We start from the raw sequence: 18,512 nt of genomic DNA on the forward strand, positions 1-18,512 counted from the left end.
GCCGAGATACACACTCATCCCTGCTAACGAGTTCAGGTACCTTGCTCTAAAGTCAACCCAAGCCTGGTCTAACTTCAGTGGATACTTCAATACAACAAACAGGGGATATAAAAATGTCCTTCTGAAGATCAGGATCCATGTAGGAAGAGGTGCAGGAGATAAAAATATCAGAGATAAACAACACAAAAAAGTGTGTATGGTGTATCTATGCAGGACTACGGTGTATGTCATTCTGCATCCCTTCAGGCTGTACATGATGACATGATTAGAGGACTCATGACAGAGGACATACCTCATATAGTCTGCTGTCTACAATATATCTCCATAATAGACTAGAAGTACCCCACTCTTGTGAGACCTCCAGAGAAAATACAACCTAAAGGCTTTGACAGTATATGTACTGTGTCAAAACAGACTAACCCCCACCCCCAACAAAAAACTAACAGGTAAGCTATAATTCAAACCCATTTCACTATACCAAAAAATACATCATCAAGAGATCACACTGAGACAAGGGGGATGTTCTATCAGGAACTCACCAAGGCCAGCTGGCCTGGGTCTGAAAAAGCCCGGGTTAAAACCGGTCTCGCTGAACATAGTGGACAATGAGGACTACTGAGACCTCAAGAACAATGGCAATGGGTTTTTGATCCTACTGCACGTATTGGCTTTGTGGGAGCCTAGGCAGTTTCGTGGATGCTAACCTTACTAGACCTGGATGGAGGTGGGTGGTCCTTGGACTTCCCACAGGGCAGGGAACCCTGATTGCTCTTTGGGCTGACGAGGGAGGGGGACTTGATTGGGGGAGGGGGGGAAATGGGAGGCAGCGGTGGGGAAGAAACAGAAATCTTTAATAAATAAATAAAGTATAATAGCTAGTCAGGCATGGTGGTGTATCCCCTTAATCCTAGCACTTCAGAAGCAGAGGCAGAAGAATATCTGTGATTTTGAGGCCAGCCTTGTCTATAGAGTAAATTCTATGACAGCTATGGCTGTTATACAGAGAAACCCTGTCTCAGATAAAATGTATAATAGCTATCCCTTCCAAATATACTCAAGTCTTAACATAGAAATAAAAGATAAATGAAACTAAGACAGCAAAACTCCTACCAAAGCTCATAATTTTATAGCAAATGACTCCAAAGATAATGAATAAGATAAAATACTAGAATGAAGAATTTTACAAAAAAGACTTTTTAAATACCAATGGCTTCCAAGAAAATGCATAAAAAATAATTGGACCAATTAAGGAAGGCAATAAACAATATGAATCAGAAGTTCAAAAGACAAAGATTTTTTTTAAAAGAATTAGCAGAAATCATGAATATGAAAATCCCATTAAGATAAATTTAAAAACCCAGTGGAAAGCCAGAACAATAGACTATTCCAATTAAAAGTAAGAGTTTTAGGGGCTGGAGACAAGATCGGTAAATTAGAATACTCAGAAAACAACAATTTTTAAAATGTAAGAAATTATGAACAGAACATACAAGACTCTTGGGTCATAATTAAAAGACCAAATTTATATAATCTTGATATAAAAGTTGGTGCTGAGGTATAGACTAAGGGCATAAAACCTATTCAGTGAAATGACAGCAAGATATTTCCAAAATTTGGGGGAAGATGCAGATATACAGGAACAGGAAGCATTTAGAAGCAAAAAACAGACAAGATCAGAAGAGAACCTCCATATACTACAGTTAAAAAGCAAAGGGTACAGAAGAAAGAAATAATATTGAAAGTTTGCCAGAGAGAAATGCTAACTTATTCTAAAGGTAAACCTATCAGAATAACTTGGATTTCTCAACAGAAACACTAAAGACGGGGGAAGGAGGAGTGGAATGATTACTTTCAACTATGAAAGACAATCCCACCAGTCTAGACTACCATATCTACCACAGTTGACCTTCATAAATAAAGTAAATATAAAGACCCTCTAAGAGAAACAAAATCTAAAGGAATCCATGACACAAAACCAGTACTGCAAAGGTGATTCCAAGAGGATCCTTCACACAGTAGAGAAAGACAAACACAACCATAAAAGCACAGGAAAGAATATGTCTCCAGAACAGTAAATAAGCAAGTGAGAATTAGAAAAGAATCACACATTAGAAAAAAAAAACAATAAAATGATAGTAATTAACTGATACCCTTCTATTAGATTTCAATGTAAATGGTCTTACCTCTCCCATTAAATGGCATGGACTAGCTAATTAGGTAAGAATTAAAGACCCAACTGCCTGCTGCCTGCAAGAAACACACCTCACTGGCAAAGACACACAAACTGAAAGGAAGATGATGGCAAATTATATTCCAGGCAGATGGAATTCAGAAGCAAACAGAAAAAGTTATATTTAAACACAACAAAACATACTTACCTCTAAAACTCAAGGAAACCAAAATTAAAACAAACAAAAAAAAAAACTACATTTTGATAAATTGAACAAATATAACAAGAGGGTGTAATAACTATAAAAATATGTGCACTAGGAATCAGCACCCCCTGTTTTATAAAAACAAACACAGGCAGACAGGAAAGTTCCAATATAATAATAGTGGACGACCTCAGTACCTTTATGTTCATCAAGCTATATCATGAAAATCCCCCCAAAATCATTGAGAAAACTTCAGAGTTAAGTTATATTATGGCACAAATAGATTTAACAGACTCCCACAGAATGTTATATCCCAAATTGCAGAATATGCATTCCTTTCAGCATTTCATGCAGCTCTCTCCAACAAAGATCAAATTTTAGGTTGCAGAACAAGTCTTGACAAACACTAAAAAGGAAAGAAAATCTGTGACTTTTTCTTATAATAATGGAATGAAATCATATCAAAAAGCAAGAGAAAATAAAGAAGCACTATAAACATACTGAAGTTGAGAAAATGGCAAAAGAAAGAGAAAGATTAATGGATTAAATAATAGATTCAGAGACAATGAAGGATGAGTAACAAAATATACCACTGAAATCTTGAATGTTAATTGGAATTAATTTGAAAATTTATACCCCAATAAATCTAGAAAAATCTGTACATATATATGTTCAGATACAAAAGACCTACCAAAATTGAATCAAAAGGATATAAAAATCCTATGTATAATAATAACAATAAATGAGTTTGATACATTAATAAAAAGATATCTAGACAAAGAAAAACCTAGTACCATACAATTTACTGTTAGAGTCTGTAAGATACATAAAATAATGGAATAGAAGATCCAGAAATAAATACAAGCAGCTATAGTCATTGATCTTTGACCAATTGACAAAGGCTAATGCTAGAAGAAAGACAGCCTCCTTAACACAGGATCCTCAGAAAACTTCAGAGCCACCAGAAACTAGATCTCTATTTCTCACCCTAAATCAAAATCAACTCAAAGTTAACCAAAGACCTAAACAGTAGACCTGAACCTCTCAAAGAACTAGAGAACAGAGAGAAAGCACTTCAAAATGTAAGGATGGGCATTCTGAGGAGAATTTCAATGGCTTAAGAAATTATAGCAAGAATTGATAAACAGAACTGCATCAAACTAAAAGGATTCAGCAGAGAAACAATACAGAGTAAGGGCACAGACTACAAAATGGGAGAAAAATCTCTTCCACTTAGTCACCCAACAGAGAATGAGTATACAAAGAACTCCAAAAAAGTGAATGCTCAAAGAACACATAAATGGACAATTGAACTGAGGAACTGCTTCTTAAAAGGTATAAATGGCCAATAAATACATGGGGAAAGGCTCAACATTTTTAGCCATTAAATGTAGTTCAAAACTATATTGAGATTTCCATCTCCCACCAGTCAGAAGAGTTGTCATCAAGAAGAAAAAAGCAACAAATAATGGCAAAGACGTAGGGGAAAGGGAAGTCCTTATGTGCTGTTGGTGTAAATGTAAATTAGCAAGTGCAGAGAGTGTGGAAATCAGTATGGAGGACCTTTAAAAAACCAAAACCAAAAAACTCTATTATATCATCTAGCAATATGACTTCTGGGTATATGCCTGAAGGAAATGAAGCTAGCATACCCAGAAATATGGCATATCTGGGATAATTGCTATGCTATTGACAATGGCCAATGTGATGGCTATTTTTGGTTGTCAACTTGACTGTGTCTGAAATGAACTACAATCCAGAAATAGAGGGCACACTGTTGAGAGATTTTCTGCTCGGTTTGAAGTGGGTGAATGCACTTCCAGATTGGGCCTTTGATCTGGATCTTAAGACTGGTAGGCATGTGTCTTCAATTCGGATCTTGAGGTGGGAAGATACACTTTCCATACAGACCATACCTTCTGCTGGAAGTCTTTATAAGGACCAGAAGGAAGCATTTGCTCTTTGCCTGCTTGTCCTTGCCCTGCTAGTACATCCATTCCTCTGCTGACGTTGCAGCCTACTTCTTCACGATCCCAGAATATACAGAAGACCAACTGAGACACCAGCCTGGTAGGACTGAGCAACTACTGGGTTCTCAGACTTTCCATTCACAGATATCCATTGTTGGATTAATTGGACTGCAGTCTTAAGTTATTCCGATAAAACCCCTTTATATGTATAGGGAGAGATACATTCCATACATTCTGTGACACTAGAGAACCCTGACTAATGAAGTCAAGCTAGGTAATTGGCCTAGATGCCTGCCAGCCCAGCAGATGAACGGATAAAGGAAATGTGGCATACATACATACATACAATGCAGTATTAGTCATCAATAAAGGAAAAGAACATGTCATTTGAAAGAGAATGGATGGACCTGAAGAGCACGATGTTAACGGAAACAAGCCAGACTGAGAAACACAAGTAACATGATTTCTGCCATATCTGTGATCTAGAAGGGAAAAGGCGATGTGGAAGTGGAGGAGGGAACTATGAAGAAAGAGAAATGGAATCATGGAAAGGAGAGAGAGATTAAGAAAGGATAACAGGAGGGTACTATGCTTCAAGCAGGTTATGTACAGGTATGAAACCCATCATTTATAAAATTAATAACCATTTAGAACTCTGCTCAGGTTAGACACTGACCCAGGGATTTCTGCAGAGCAGACGATCTGTTTCTTCCTCTGGATGCTAGCACAGGTCAGGGCTCTTGTGCACTTTTCCTGAGGTGTATGAAGCTTTAGAAGTTCTGTGTTTCTTGATATCCTATATTTGAACTCACACTCACTCTTCCCATCATACCTTGCAGCTTCCCCTGCACACATTTCTGAGGGGTGTGTGTGTGTGTGTCCCTCTGCACATCCCCAGAATTATGCCCTCCTCTGTGAGCCAGCACTGCAGCCTGTGGTGACTCAGAGGTAGCACTTTCCTCTCTGGCTCACGCTGTTGTAAGTCTCCAGCTGGGATCCCTGGGAGCCTCTTAAGAGCAAGGACTGTCCCCAGCTTTCAGCAGTGTCCCCAGAGTCTCCTTATAAACAAGTAAATGCATGGTACCTATTTGTTCAATGAGCATCAGGCCTGAAACAGCCCCCTGCTGCAGGGAGGCGGAGGATGATGCCACAGGGAGGCAGAGAAAGATATAGGAGGAAATAGAGGAGCAAAGGAAACTCCAATGATAACAAACCAGGCACAGAATCTGTCCTTTCATTCTTGATGTGGTCGGCATTTCCCTCCCTGCTGTGACAAAATGCTTGCTAGAAGTAACTTCAAAGGAGAATTTGTTTTGGCTCCTAGTTTGAGAGGGGAAGTCATGGCAGAGTCCGTAGTGGTAGGGTAGTGGTAGGAGTGTGTGACTGGAATGCCCCATGTTCCAGCAGAGAGGAAGCAGAGAACTCAGGCTAAAATCAGGGCAGTGCTGGCACCCATGAGCTGCACTCCCAAGTGACCCACTTCCTCTAGCTAAGCTCTGCCTCCTGAAGGTTCTACAACCTCCCTAAACAGCACCACCACCAAGGTACCAAATGCTCAAACACACAAGCCAGTGGGAAACATTTGGCATTCAAATCACAGCACTGGGGGTTGATGCAGACAGATTAAAGCCAAGCTGGTCTCAAGGGAAGCCTGGCACTCTTTTTTCTTTTTTAAAAAACTTTCTTTTTATTTGTTCTTTGTGTCTTTCATATTAGGCCTCCCAATCCCACTCATCTCCCACCCACCCCCAATTTAAGAGAAAAGGGGGAAGCTGGGGGAAGGAAAATCTCATCATGGAAGCTGCAGTGTGACTCACTGAGTCATGTAGTAAACCCTTAATCCATACATGTTTATATGCAGGCGTTCATCACAAGAATCATTAGTCTGATTCAAGGCCCCTGGTCTTTGCTACAACATTGACTCTTGGACCTCACTGGACTCTTCCTGGACATCCTGCTGCTGACCGGTGCTGTGGAAATCCTGTAGCCTTGGGTCTGCAGGACAGGACCTCCCACTCCCACCCTGTGCTCCAGAAAATCACAGATGGGATGGATTTTGGGGCAGGCCAACACATAACTCTGGCTCAGGACCTGGATAGTTGCAGGGTTGGTCAGCCCTCCAGCTCTCCCCTTTCCTCACCACCATGGTGAGCTCTCCAGCATTGCCCTGGCCAGTTCACCCCTTGCAGAGATGAGGAAGAGATAGGTCCAGTTCTCCATCCAGCTTTCACAACTACAGGGTCAGCTCTCCCTCACCCACCAAGAACTTCAGGGTCAGCTCTCCTGTGTTGCCCAGGTGAGATGTAGGGGCCACTCTCAGGAGTGCTGCAGCCAATGAGGGGCAGGGGCAACTCTCCTGCTCTTATGATCTTAGGGTCAGCTCTTCCTCAGGCATGGATGAGTAATGGGACAGCTCTCCCACGCTCACACCATGGGGGCTGTCTCACTCACACCTCAGCCAGCAGGGCCAGCTTCACTGTGCTGCCCAGGCGAGGTGCAGAGTTCACTTTCCCAAGTACTGCAGCCGGTAAGGGAGGAGACTCAGCTCCCTCCCCCAACAGGTGGCAAGGTCAAGGGGGCAAGGAGGGCATCTTTCCCTCACCCTCACCACCACAGTGCAGATGAGGGACTGTGGCCAGCTATTCCGTTCTCACAGCCTTAGTGCTATGCCCCCTGCATCTCTGCCAACAGGGTCAGATCTACTCTGCTGCCTAGGCGGGGATGAGGGCCTGCTTTCCTGGGCTGGCACTCTTACTAATTATGACAATGCTGACCTTTGTGTGTGTGTGTGTGTGTGTGTGTGTGTGTGTGTGTGTGTGCATGCGCGCGTGTGTGTGTGTCTGACTCCACATCGACAATGCTGACCTGTGTGTGTGTGTGTGTCTGACTCTCTCCACATCGACGTGCAAGCACACCTAAGGCAGAGCTGTATCTATGTACCTAGGACTCAAGATGGGGATGCTCAGCCTGCTTTGAGGAGCCCCATTTAATCTTAGCAGGAGAGGACGTTCCTGATTTTTTGGAGGGGGGGTGTATTATAAATGCTAGGATACCAGATTCTCTATCCAAAAAATATTCAAATATTTTAATTTAGCTGCTAGCTTCTTAAGTCTAGGTCCATCGGCATGCCGATTTATGGCCAACACCTCAATCTTTTGTGGCTTTTACAGAGGAACTGAAAGTTCCAGCTTTTTCTGCTCTTCCAAGCCAACTGTTAAAATGGAGAAGGGGGAGGAGTCAGAGGCCTGCCAGTCCTGCTCTGTGTGACCTTGACCCTTTTCATTCCTGTAAGGCCTGGGAGACAATCTCTCCCCATTGGGTTCAGGGCTCAGGGTTCCCAGCACCTCAGAAATCATTGTTCTGAAAGGTAGTCTCTAGTTTCAGCCAGGCTTTGGAGCTAGGCATAACGAAAGTCACACCTGCATGAACTCAGTGTAATTCTGTCATCAAATAAAATGTACAGGGTTAATCTGACACCTACTTAGCCGTCTACATGATAATTACCATGCCAGGTGCTGATTAGGCATAAATGGAAGGCATTTGATGTAAATGGCTGTATTTAGTATTGCTTTGATATAGTATAACTGGATTTTTACAGTTCCTTCATTTTTGACAGTTCATTTATCCATTCGACAATATTTATGGAGGCTGTAATATATGCCAAGCATTGTTCTAGAACTTGAGATACAGTCTAATTTGGAAGGCCAAGGGATCAGAAGCAGACCTGTTCAATGCCATCGGGAGCCCTCTTCTGAACACCCTGGTTGGTTGTGTCAACCGTAAGTACAGCGGGAGGGCCACCTTCAAAGGAGGCCGGAGCTGGCCCTGGCCTTCAGAAATGGGCACTGTGGAACCCAGAGCCATCAGAACCTATGTTTTCATCTCCTGAAAACCCAAGAAAATCAGTGCCTACCTCCGGGATGATGAGAATCAGAAAAGCAGGGAACAACTTGGACTTTTCCACCTGTGTCCCCAGTGCCTGGCACAGGCTGGCACATAGTAGGTACTCACACGGTACCTGTTGAAATAAGGAAAGAATACAGAGAACGAGCTCAGAAATGGTGCATGCTGCCAGGTATTTAACATGCTGGATACAAAGTCACAATCTAGGTATAAATTTTGCCTCAATCCAAGCTCCCCGTCCGTGGTCCTTCATCCTCTGTGACCTAGCTCAAAGGCGACATTCATCACAATGCCCTATGACAGCCTCTCACTCCCAAGACTGTGGGGCACTGTGATGGAGTGTGGAGCACTGTGGTGGGACCTGGCGCTTCTGCCTCTCTGCCTATGCTTTCCCACGCACCTGCTCCAAATACATCCTCCTAACACCCTACTTTTTCCAGAAGGGGAAGCTAATCTGCACTCTGTCACAATGGCCAGATCATTCAGCTTCTCCAAGCCAGAAGAGGTGTTCCTTGAACGTGCCTCAGGCTTAATCATCTCTGAGACCCCTCCCCCCTCCACTTCACTCCACCTCACCCCCTGTTCTATGTCTCTGCTTTGGGCTGAAGACTGACCCACCTGCGGCAGCACTTCCAGCACCTTGGACAGTGCTCACAAGCAGCGCCCAGAAATAACCACAACTGCCTGGACAAGGAGATGTTTCCCTTGACACTTACACTGCCACGGAGGGCAGGGAACATCTCTTCCAGGCATACATCTACCTAACGTACATGCAACTGGACCTGTTCTGCGTAGAAGCTCAATAAACAATGACTGATTCACGCTCGTGGCCGATTGATGAAGCGGACAGGCACAGCCTGAGGACAGCCCACGGCGGTGCTGTGCTGCCGGGCACGCCGTCTGGACCCCCAGCCCACCTGCACTGAGTGGCAACTCTCCTCACTCACAGCAGTCCCTGCACTATCCTCTGCCGTCCTCGTGGGACCGCCACATCATTAATCGTGATTTTTTTTTCCCAGATGGGACAGAGAAGAGGCTGACAGCCAGCAGACAGTGTTTGGTGGTGAAAGGGACAGAGAAAATCAGAGGGGCAGTCAGATTAATTACAGGTTTTCTCTCAGCCGTGGGCAACAAGATCTTGATTACTTCTCCTGACGCTCCAGGCTCCTCGAGACAAATGGGTGTTTGCTTCCTTGCTGTTCTTTCACGCCACCTCCACCCACCCCAGCAGGCAGAAAGCTGCTCAGATAGAGGGTCTGGGTTGGTGGCAGGCCACCATAGACCAAAAAGCCAGCACCTGTAGTCTCCGTGGCCACTTGAGGGAGAATTTAATGTGATCCCTGACACAGTTATGGAACACTCTGTAAAGGCTTGGCATGTCCTTGGCAATGAGTTTGGTGGCACCAGGATGCAAGAATGCCTGTGGAGTCAGGGGCCTTGGCACACCAGCTCTGCGAGCCAACTCTTTGAGCATCAGTTTCTGATGCTGCAAAATGAAGGAACCAGGCTACATGTTCTCTAAGGTTCCTTCAAGCTCTGAAATCCTGCACTTCTAAGAATGGAATTCCATGATAACACAGCATTGATTGAATATTTATGGATGTTTACTCTGTGCAAAAAAAACCCACTATTTTCAACTCATTTGGTCTTCAGAAGAGTCTTGGGAAGTAGATACACCCATTTGTTCTCCCCACCTGCAAATATGGAGCCCAGGGACAGAGGGGTTGATTGGCTTGTCAAGATCACATGACTAGCAAAGGCAGAAATAGAGCCATCATATCCCGGTTCCTATCCTTACCCTCATTCTTTCTACCCACCTTCTCCCTGTGTCCCAGAACTTAGCATGCAGTAGGTATGTGAGGACAGGTGGGAACATGATAACGCTATACACTGATGTTGGAGAACAAGGCATGATGTAGACCTCCAGCTATCTGCACATGTTGCTGAGTCAGGAGAAATGAGTCTGGGGTGCCTTCTGGAAAAAACTGCAGCTCTGTGTTCGTGACCATTAGGTTTCCCATAAAGAGCTGCTCCTGAGTGCTTGTAATGAGTTATAAGATAGTAGAGTCTACAGGGGGCACTGAACATTGGCAGCAGGAGCTGATCCTGGACCAGCTCATTAGGATAAAATGAAGAATGATGGCTGGACAGATTGCCCAACCCAAGTCTGACTGTGGGAGCATCCCATGCTCACTGTAACTGTAGGTGCCTGGTATCTGAACCACAGGGTAAGGTACAACCACTCAGAATTCTCAAGTACTATTAAATATAAATATTGTGATCCTTGCCCCCCCACACACACTTGAACCATTCTCAAATAGATTTCAAACTGAAGCCCCTACTGCACCCATAAACAAGAGTCCCTTACCAGAAGACAGAGCTCACATCTGCCTCTCTATCCCGGTTATCACTGTGTGTCCTTAAGCTGCTTGCTCAATGTCTCTGGACTTTGTTTTCAGACCAACAAGACTAAGGCAGAGTGCAGCCCTTGCTGGAAAGACAGATGTTGACATATGGAAGTCAACAAGAATGGTCATCCTTTCATCTCTCCAGCCCCATCCAGCCTTTCCCTCCAGCTCCTGTGCACGAGATGTCCTAGACTGCAGTTACATCTCCCGACAAGACTATCTCCAAGGCTTGCTTAGTGAAATAACCCCAGAGCCTTCGCATCCTCAATGCATCTTCAAGTACCTTGCCCCAGAAACTCTTCCTTCAGCCATAGAATCTCTCCCTGCAAGGCTGCAAGCCCTCCATGAAGCCATCTCTGTAGCAGTCAGTCCCCCCTTCCCCACTCAGCCTCAGACACAGGAGAATAATCAGCACACTGGAGGTGGAGAACTGTGGTACCTTGGGCCTGTCGCTTAACCTCTGAGGGTCCCCATGTTCTCCTCAGCAATATGAGGAAATTATACTCACACCACCTACCCTCCTGGGTTACGAAGAAGACCAAATGAGATACTGTGTGCAGAATTGCTTTGCAGATGAATAATGGACTTTTGGAGAAAAGGGTGCTGATAGTTTTGAAGCCCCAGGCTGGCCGAAGCACCCAAATCCTCAGCATGGATTTGTCTTGTACTTTGTCCATTCTGTGAATATTTTTATCGCATGCCTACTACCTGCAGACAGTTCTCTGAGTCCTGGACGAGAATCCCTTCCTTCATGGACCTAACCATGGGGATGTTAAGTGACATGAATCTGACATTCAGGAAGCAGATGCCACCATTACAGAAAGTGAGGGGGAAGCTTAGGATCACAGACTACATGTGACTAAGGATGGCTATGAATGTAACCCAATATAAAATTATAAACTTAAGTCATTAGCAGATTTTTTGATTATTGTTATTATTTGTAATTTGATTGCAAAGTTCTTGAGTGTGAACTTTTGTGGATTATAGTGTGGCTACTAACGCAGTGGTTCTCCACCTTCCTAATGCTGTGACCCTTTAATATAGCCCTTCATGTTGTGGGGAGCCCCAAGCATAGAATTATTTTCATTGCTACTTCACAACTATAATTTTATACTGGTAAGAATTGTAATGTAAATATCTGTATTTGCCGACGGTCTTCTGTGACCCCTGTAAAGGGGTTGTTCGACCCCCAAAAGGGTTGAGAACCACTGCTCTGAAGGGTGACAAGGAGGAACAGCTCGCTGGTGATAATATTATAGCATGGCCTATTAGGACTGAGTTAAAGACAGGAACCAATGGCAGAGGGAGAACAATTCAGAGATTACATACGGCCCCTAGTAAGACATAACTATGCTTTTAGAAATGGCTGTGCCCACAGCTATAGAAAAGCCCAGAGATGCTCTGCGGTGTATCTGCTGTTACAATGGCCAGCCTCCCTCACTAGGATAAAGCTAATCTGCTACCCATCCCCTTGCTTTCCTAAGGCTAGAATAAGCCATGCCACCTAAAGCAGATGCCCCCCCCATGGGCCTCACACTGGAGCTACCACCCTTCAGAATAGGGTTGTAGGGTACAGCTGCCACATCCTCTGCCTCTGACCAAGTGGCTGGCAATGAGAAGATGGAGAGACAATTACCAGCAGTAGGTGTGTAGAGGACCAGAGTTGGACAGGAGGGGTGGGACTGGCTTAGAGTGTAAGCAGTGTTCCTGGCATTTATCGGAGGGTTGCGCTCCGGGAGATGAGTTCCTTGGAGAGAATATGTGTGTCACAGATTTGAAAGAAACCAGTTCAGTGCTGGGGTATGTGTAACACATTCAGAGCCAAGAGCCCTTGCTGAGGAATATCTGCAGAGGATGGGGTTGGAGGGTGCAGGGAGAACAGTTTTAGGGCCTAATCACCTCTAGAAAAATATGTCCTCTCTCTTTTGGAATCTTCCTGATATTTTGAAGTGTTCTGTAGACTCTTGCCTTGGGCCTTTGGAGAGCCTCAGAGGAGCTGAGATACTCAACCTAGAACGAAGTGGAATGGGGCAATATCCTGAGTCACGGCAAAGTGTTAGTTAGCCCAGCAAGCAAGAGAAGGTTTATTCTAGACTCACAGATGCTGCTGCCCAGGGTCAAGGTCAAAAAGGGATGGAAATCTAATGTGATAAAGAAGACAAGGTCTGGAGCTGCTGGGGACCCTTGGCCTGGCTACATCACCCAGTGGACACCTCACCTCGGTACATCCTTCCTGTCCGTAGCCACAAACATAAACAATTCTGATGTCTTAGACACCATTTCAGAAAGCAGGGCCCTACCTGCTTTATCTTAAATCCTAGGCAGCACAGGAAAGAAAGCAGCCATCTGGGCAAGCACTCCTTGGAGCCACTCTAGACAGGCCCCTCTGCACTCCCAGCAGTAGAGACACTAAACTAAATACAGGTCCAGAGGCTAGGAGTGTGCTTCCATTGGTAGAGAACTTTCCCAGCATGCACAAAGCCCTGAGTTCCACCCCAAACACGGCTTAAAAGGGAGTAGTGGCATATGTCTGTAACCCCAGTTCCTGGAAAGCAGAAGCAGAAGGACCAGAAGTCCAAAGTCATCTTTGGGGACAGAGTGAGTATAAGGCCAGCCTGAGCTACATGAGAACCTATATCAATAACAACAAAAATTTCTATAACAAAAGTTCACACAAAGTAATTGGCATTCCTTTCAGAATTCAGGGTGACTTACTTATTCTGCAGGCCAACCACTAGGAATTGTCTAGAAATACAAGGAATGCCCAACTTATCCCTTTCCTCTATCCAGTTCAATCAGCACTAATTATCACCCACTTAGGGCAGAGTCTAGCACAGGCTCCCTGAGGGGCTGAGGGTACAAAGTGGCTCTGGCCAGCCACCCCTGGAGGAGGCTTGAGGACCCAGGTTAGTGGTAGGAAGGAGAATGCCTTCTGTTTCATCCTTCAATGTTCTCAGCTTGCATTTTAACAGAGAGGGGGTGGTTTACTCTTTCAATTAAAAGGTTGGTCAATAATTTAAAAAGGGAAAGTGTCACCCAGTGTTGGTAGAATACACCTTTAATTCCAGCACTCGGGAGGCAAAGGCAGATGGACCTCTTTGAGTGTGAGGCCAGCCTGGTCTACAGAGTGAGCTCCAGGGCAGCCAGGACTACACAGAGAAACCCTGTCTCAAAGCAGTGTTGTGATTCTTTCCTTGGCTTGCTCCAAGACTAGCAAGCACCCTGTACCCCTGAGCCCGAGTCCCCGTTCAGGAGAGTGAGTCTGGTCACGCCTGTATCAATAGACTTAAGTACTCAGGGATGCAGGACCTGCCTACCTTTCTGGTTCATCCCTGACGTGGGCACTCTGTCTACCCCTAGGGAAGTGGAGTTGCTACTCAGAGCAGAGAGTCTCATCCTCCTACCCTTCCAGTCATCCTTCCCCTACCATGGCTGTCACTACCTCAGTCAACCTGTGGTCCCAGCAGATATTCCCGGGACCGCAGCTTCTGTTCTCACTAGCTACATCCCAGGCTCTCCATGAGAGGAGAGTAGTCTGTTGAAGAAGAAGCCCTGGGCTACTGTATTCAGCTGTGCTTCCGGAGGAAAGAGGCATCCTCTTCAGAAGCTACTCCAGGAAGAAATTCTCGGCCATCAGCCACAGAAGAAGTCACATCAGGGTCCTGTCTCTTTTGCTTACTGTTGGCCTGAGACAGCGAGCCTCTCTACAGGCTAGGAGTCCAGGAGCTAACAATTCTGACCCACCCCTTCCCTAGTCACAGTGGTCTTAGCTGAGCGACCAGTATCCTCCCCAACACAGGCATCATCGCGAGAACACTGGTGAAGGAACACACACACACTAAAAAATTATCCCTGGCTGCCAGAACCAGGAAGAAAGACCAAGAATGCTATTTCACACCCAAAAGGGACTGCCATGTTGGAAATGCGTGACTGAGCAGCTCCACAGCAATGCCTGCCCTGCCCTGCTTCATGCTAGCAGGCATTAGGATGGTGGGATGCACTGCCTTCCTCAGGGAGTTGCTGGAAAAGCCCAGTGATTTTGCTTGCAGATAAAGACCCACAGAACTCAACAAACAGCACATGGAAGATGCAACTTTCTCATTTATCAGTGTAGACTTTGCCATTAAGCAGGGAACAGGACTAGAAGGTAGAGACAGAAAAGGCATCCCTGGACCATTGCTGCTGAGTGAGAATCTTGAAAGATGCAGGCTTTGGGCCAGGCCTCCTGTTGACACACTAGGGAAATTAAGGGACGGCCACAAAACAACGACTGTAATGGTTACTTTACATTGACAACTTAACTGGATTTGGAAATACCTAATATATCAACAAGGTGCACCTTTGGTTTAATTATGGCAGTGAAAGCTTTGCCAGAGAGGAGTAACTGAGGGGTGAAATCCTCCCTGAATGTTAGCAGAACCAGTCCATGGCATGGGCATCCAGACTGAATAAAAAGGGGAAAAGGAGAAAGTGAGCTGAGTGCCTGCATTCTGCTTTCCCTGCTTCCTGACCTACCATCATGTGAACTAGCAACCCCGTGCAACCCTGTGCTCCCGCCACCACAGCCACGAACCTTATGCATTACCATGCATTCCCAGCCATGAGCCAAAATAAACTGCTTCCTCCCTTAACTTGCTTCTTGTTGAGTAGCTGCTCACAGAGACGGGGAAAGTATTAATCCAGAGAGCAAACCACTGGCACTGACAAACATTCATTGTATATGACGTGCTGCCAGAAATGTGTGTCTGAGCTTCTGAAAGAGAGGGGATGCTACAAGGCCTCAAAGGCCGGGATGCAGAAAAGCTGAACTTGCTCACCTAGGCAATAAAGAGACACTGTGAGTTTGTGGGTGAGTGTGGTGGGTAGGGGCAGAAAGTAGGAGCAGTACTGAAGAAACAAGCAAGGACAGGGTGAACAGAGGGTGGGGTGCATGGAGGAGAGGGGGCTGGGGGAGCCAGGGGCAAACAGCACTGTGAGAGAGGAATGGGAACCAAAAGGAACAGATGTGATCCAACTCAAAATCAGGGTACAGGGATTTTCTCAAACACTAGAAAAAAAAGTTTCTGAGCAGCCAGGCATTGAGGAAGAGGACATACTCTGTGGATCTCGGGGTAGCAGGGAGAGCCCCAGGCAACTCTGGAGCCAACTCCGCAAGACATGGGACATCAGGCACACTGCTGGGTCTGGATGGGGCCCAGCCCCAAACCTGGAGCTTGGCTGCTGTGTGACTTTGAGGGAAAGGGCTCTGACCTTGGAGTTAGAAAGCAGAGCTCAAACTGGCTCTGCATTTTTTCCCCGTGTGAACAAAGTCCTCAGCATTTCCTGTGAACCAGATCTACTCCAGGCCGGTCCACACCACAGCATCACTCACTCAAAGACCAAAGAAGGTGCCACACAGGAGAAACATGGCAGCAGCTTGCGATCAAGTTGAGGAAGGTGTTTCCTAAATGTGATCTTCGTGGTCAGTTAGTTCTTAGCCTCCTCCCTCCAGACAGCCCAATACTTCACTCCCTAGCTCATGTCCTAGACTCTGCCTGGCTCCCTATCTCTCTTAGATTCATTGCATGGATGAATTATTTATTTTTATTTTCTATAGAACACCTAGGATAATGTTTTCCACCTCATTGGAGCTCTGTAAATGTATGATTGCTTGATTGGTTGATTGATATTGATTGATGATTGATTGATTGATTGATTGACTGGATGGCTGATTAAAAGTAAGCCCATAACAAGATTTAGGAGTCTAGGGAGACTGCTCAGTAGGTAAAGAACTTCTCTTCCAAACATGAGACCCTGAGTTCAAATCCCTAGGAAACATGTGAAGCTGATGTGGTGGTACATGGCTGTAACCCCGGTGTGCCTCTACGGAGGCAGAGACAGAAGAACCCCCAACAATTTAAGGGTCAACTAACCTGCCATATGCAATGACAGTGAGCAACAAGAGTCACTGTCTTAAACAACGAGGCAATCAAGGGTTGACACTCAAAGTTGACCTCTACACATGCACCATGTCTACCTACCACCAACACAATCAGACACATGAACATGCATGCATACATAATGCACACATCATACATGCATGTATGCATACATCATATACATACATGCATATATCATACATACGTACATACATACAAAGATGTTTTTAAAAGAATGTCTTAATTCTATTCATCTTCCCCCCTACTCGGTGGCTCTTCTCAATAGTAATGTTAGTAAATAATAATAATGATGATAATGATGAGGATAATAATAACAATATGGACGCTTAGCTGGAGATTCTCCCACCCCCTCCGCTACTTGCTAAACAGCCTCCACTTGTCTTAGTGTCTCAGCAGGAGGTGGGGCAGGACAATAGTGACCAGTCCAGACTCCACTGCTCACACATGTGACCTGATGTGAGTGAGTAACCTCTCCAGACCTCAGTTTCCCCATCCATAGCTAGGGGAAACCTCAGACATCCAAAAGTTGCTTTCGGAGTCTTGTTGGGTCTTGCTGCGCCTGACAGCAACAAGCACTCAGAGCTTGACAGCTGTTGCTATTATTGGTGCTGGGACTGCCCAGGGCCAGATCACCACGGTCAGGGGGAAATATTTGGATACAAATTTTCCATCAGAGCAGATGATTGTGACCAGCAGTGGATGAGGCTTCTCGTCGCTTTAAACTGCAGAGGCAGCCAGACCCCCAAAGCCATCTTAATGTCCCCGTTATCAAATGACATCTGGGGTTAGGGGCACTGAATGGATCAGTCGCCCTTATGGTGCCTACCCAGCATTAATGGGGCAAGTGAATTACAAACAAGGCCCACCTGCTGTGCTCAGCAACAAAACCCGGCAGGAGGGTAATTGCCCGGAACTAGAGCACAGGGGGACACAGCGGGCACGAAATACATTAACCACAGGAAGGACAACTTCCCAACACTTTCCTTTTTTCTATGAGACCTGAGGAGAAGCCAACAGGCAAGAGAATGCAGGCACCAGATGGGAACTCTCCAGAATCACAGAAGAAAGACGCTTCTAGACCACCACAGCTGGCCTTCCAGTCCAGCCAAAGACCCAGGCCAGCTGCATATAGGCCGGTGGTCCCAATGTCAACTTGGGCATTGTCTGAGTTACTTTCCTATTGCCATGACAAAGCACCACAACCAAAGCAACTTGCAAGAGAAAGCACTGCAGTTGCGTTCATGGTTGCAGAGGGTTAGAGTCCAGGGTCATCATAGTCGGGAGCATGGCACCAGACAACATGGCGGTGGAAAAGTAGCTAAGAGCTCCCCCAAAAGCATGATTCAGAGAGAGAAGGGGGTAGAAACTGGGAATGGTGCTTGAGCTTTTGAAACCTAACCCCAATGACACACCTTATCTAATAAGGCCACACCTCCTAGTCCTTTCCAAATACTCTCACCAACTAGGGACCACGCATTCAAATATATGAGCCTTTGGGGCCATTCTCATCCAAACACCACAGGCACCAAGGATATCCAAGCTCTGAGTCTCAGTTTGGAGCTTCCTGCCTTAGCAGCAGCCTCCTCCATTAAACTACACAACAAGGTGCTCAGAAGGCAACGATGGCTCCCGAAGGCCAGGTGGAGTAGACAGTAAAGGCATGGAATCTACCTGTTTGTTCACTTACACACTCACCATGCATTTTAGGAAAGAAATCTAATCAATTATTTTCCAAAGACTAAAAGACAAAACCCAAGGCAGGTAAGTAATTTTCAAAGAATGGCCTACATAGGCAATGAGGAGACCTAGCAGCTCTTGTCACAAGACTGAACTGACTTTGTGGACAAATTGTAGGACATTCAGTTCAATCATTAGCAACACTGTGGGGTTTTAATATCACCTTGATGTTGTTCCCCA

General features: G+C 45.4%; 1 protein-coding gene across 1 annotated transcript in view; it reads right to left on the reverse strand.

Moving 5' to 3' along the window:
• Grik4 (glutamate ionotropic receptor kainate type subunit 4) overlaps nucleotides 1-18,512 on the reverse strand; it is a 425,572-nt gene that overhangs the window by 290,790 nt on the left and 116,270 nt on the right. The window contains exon 2 of the mRNA XM_050120125.1: nucleotides 8,259-8,363. The gene's annotated coding sequence lies outside the window, so the exon portion shown is untranslated. The remainder of the gene's footprint in view (nucleotides 1-8,258; nucleotides 8,364-18,512) is intronic.

This window comes from Alexandromys fortis, unplaced genomic scaffold (genome assembly GCF_014885135.2).
Source record: "Alexandromys fortis isolate MF-2015 unplaced genomic scaffold, M_Fortis_MF-2015_v1.1 scaffold_190, whole genome shotgun sequence".
Lineage (NCBI taxonomy): Eukaryota > Metazoa > Chordata > Mammalia > Rodentia > Cricetidae > Alexandromys > Alexandromys fortis.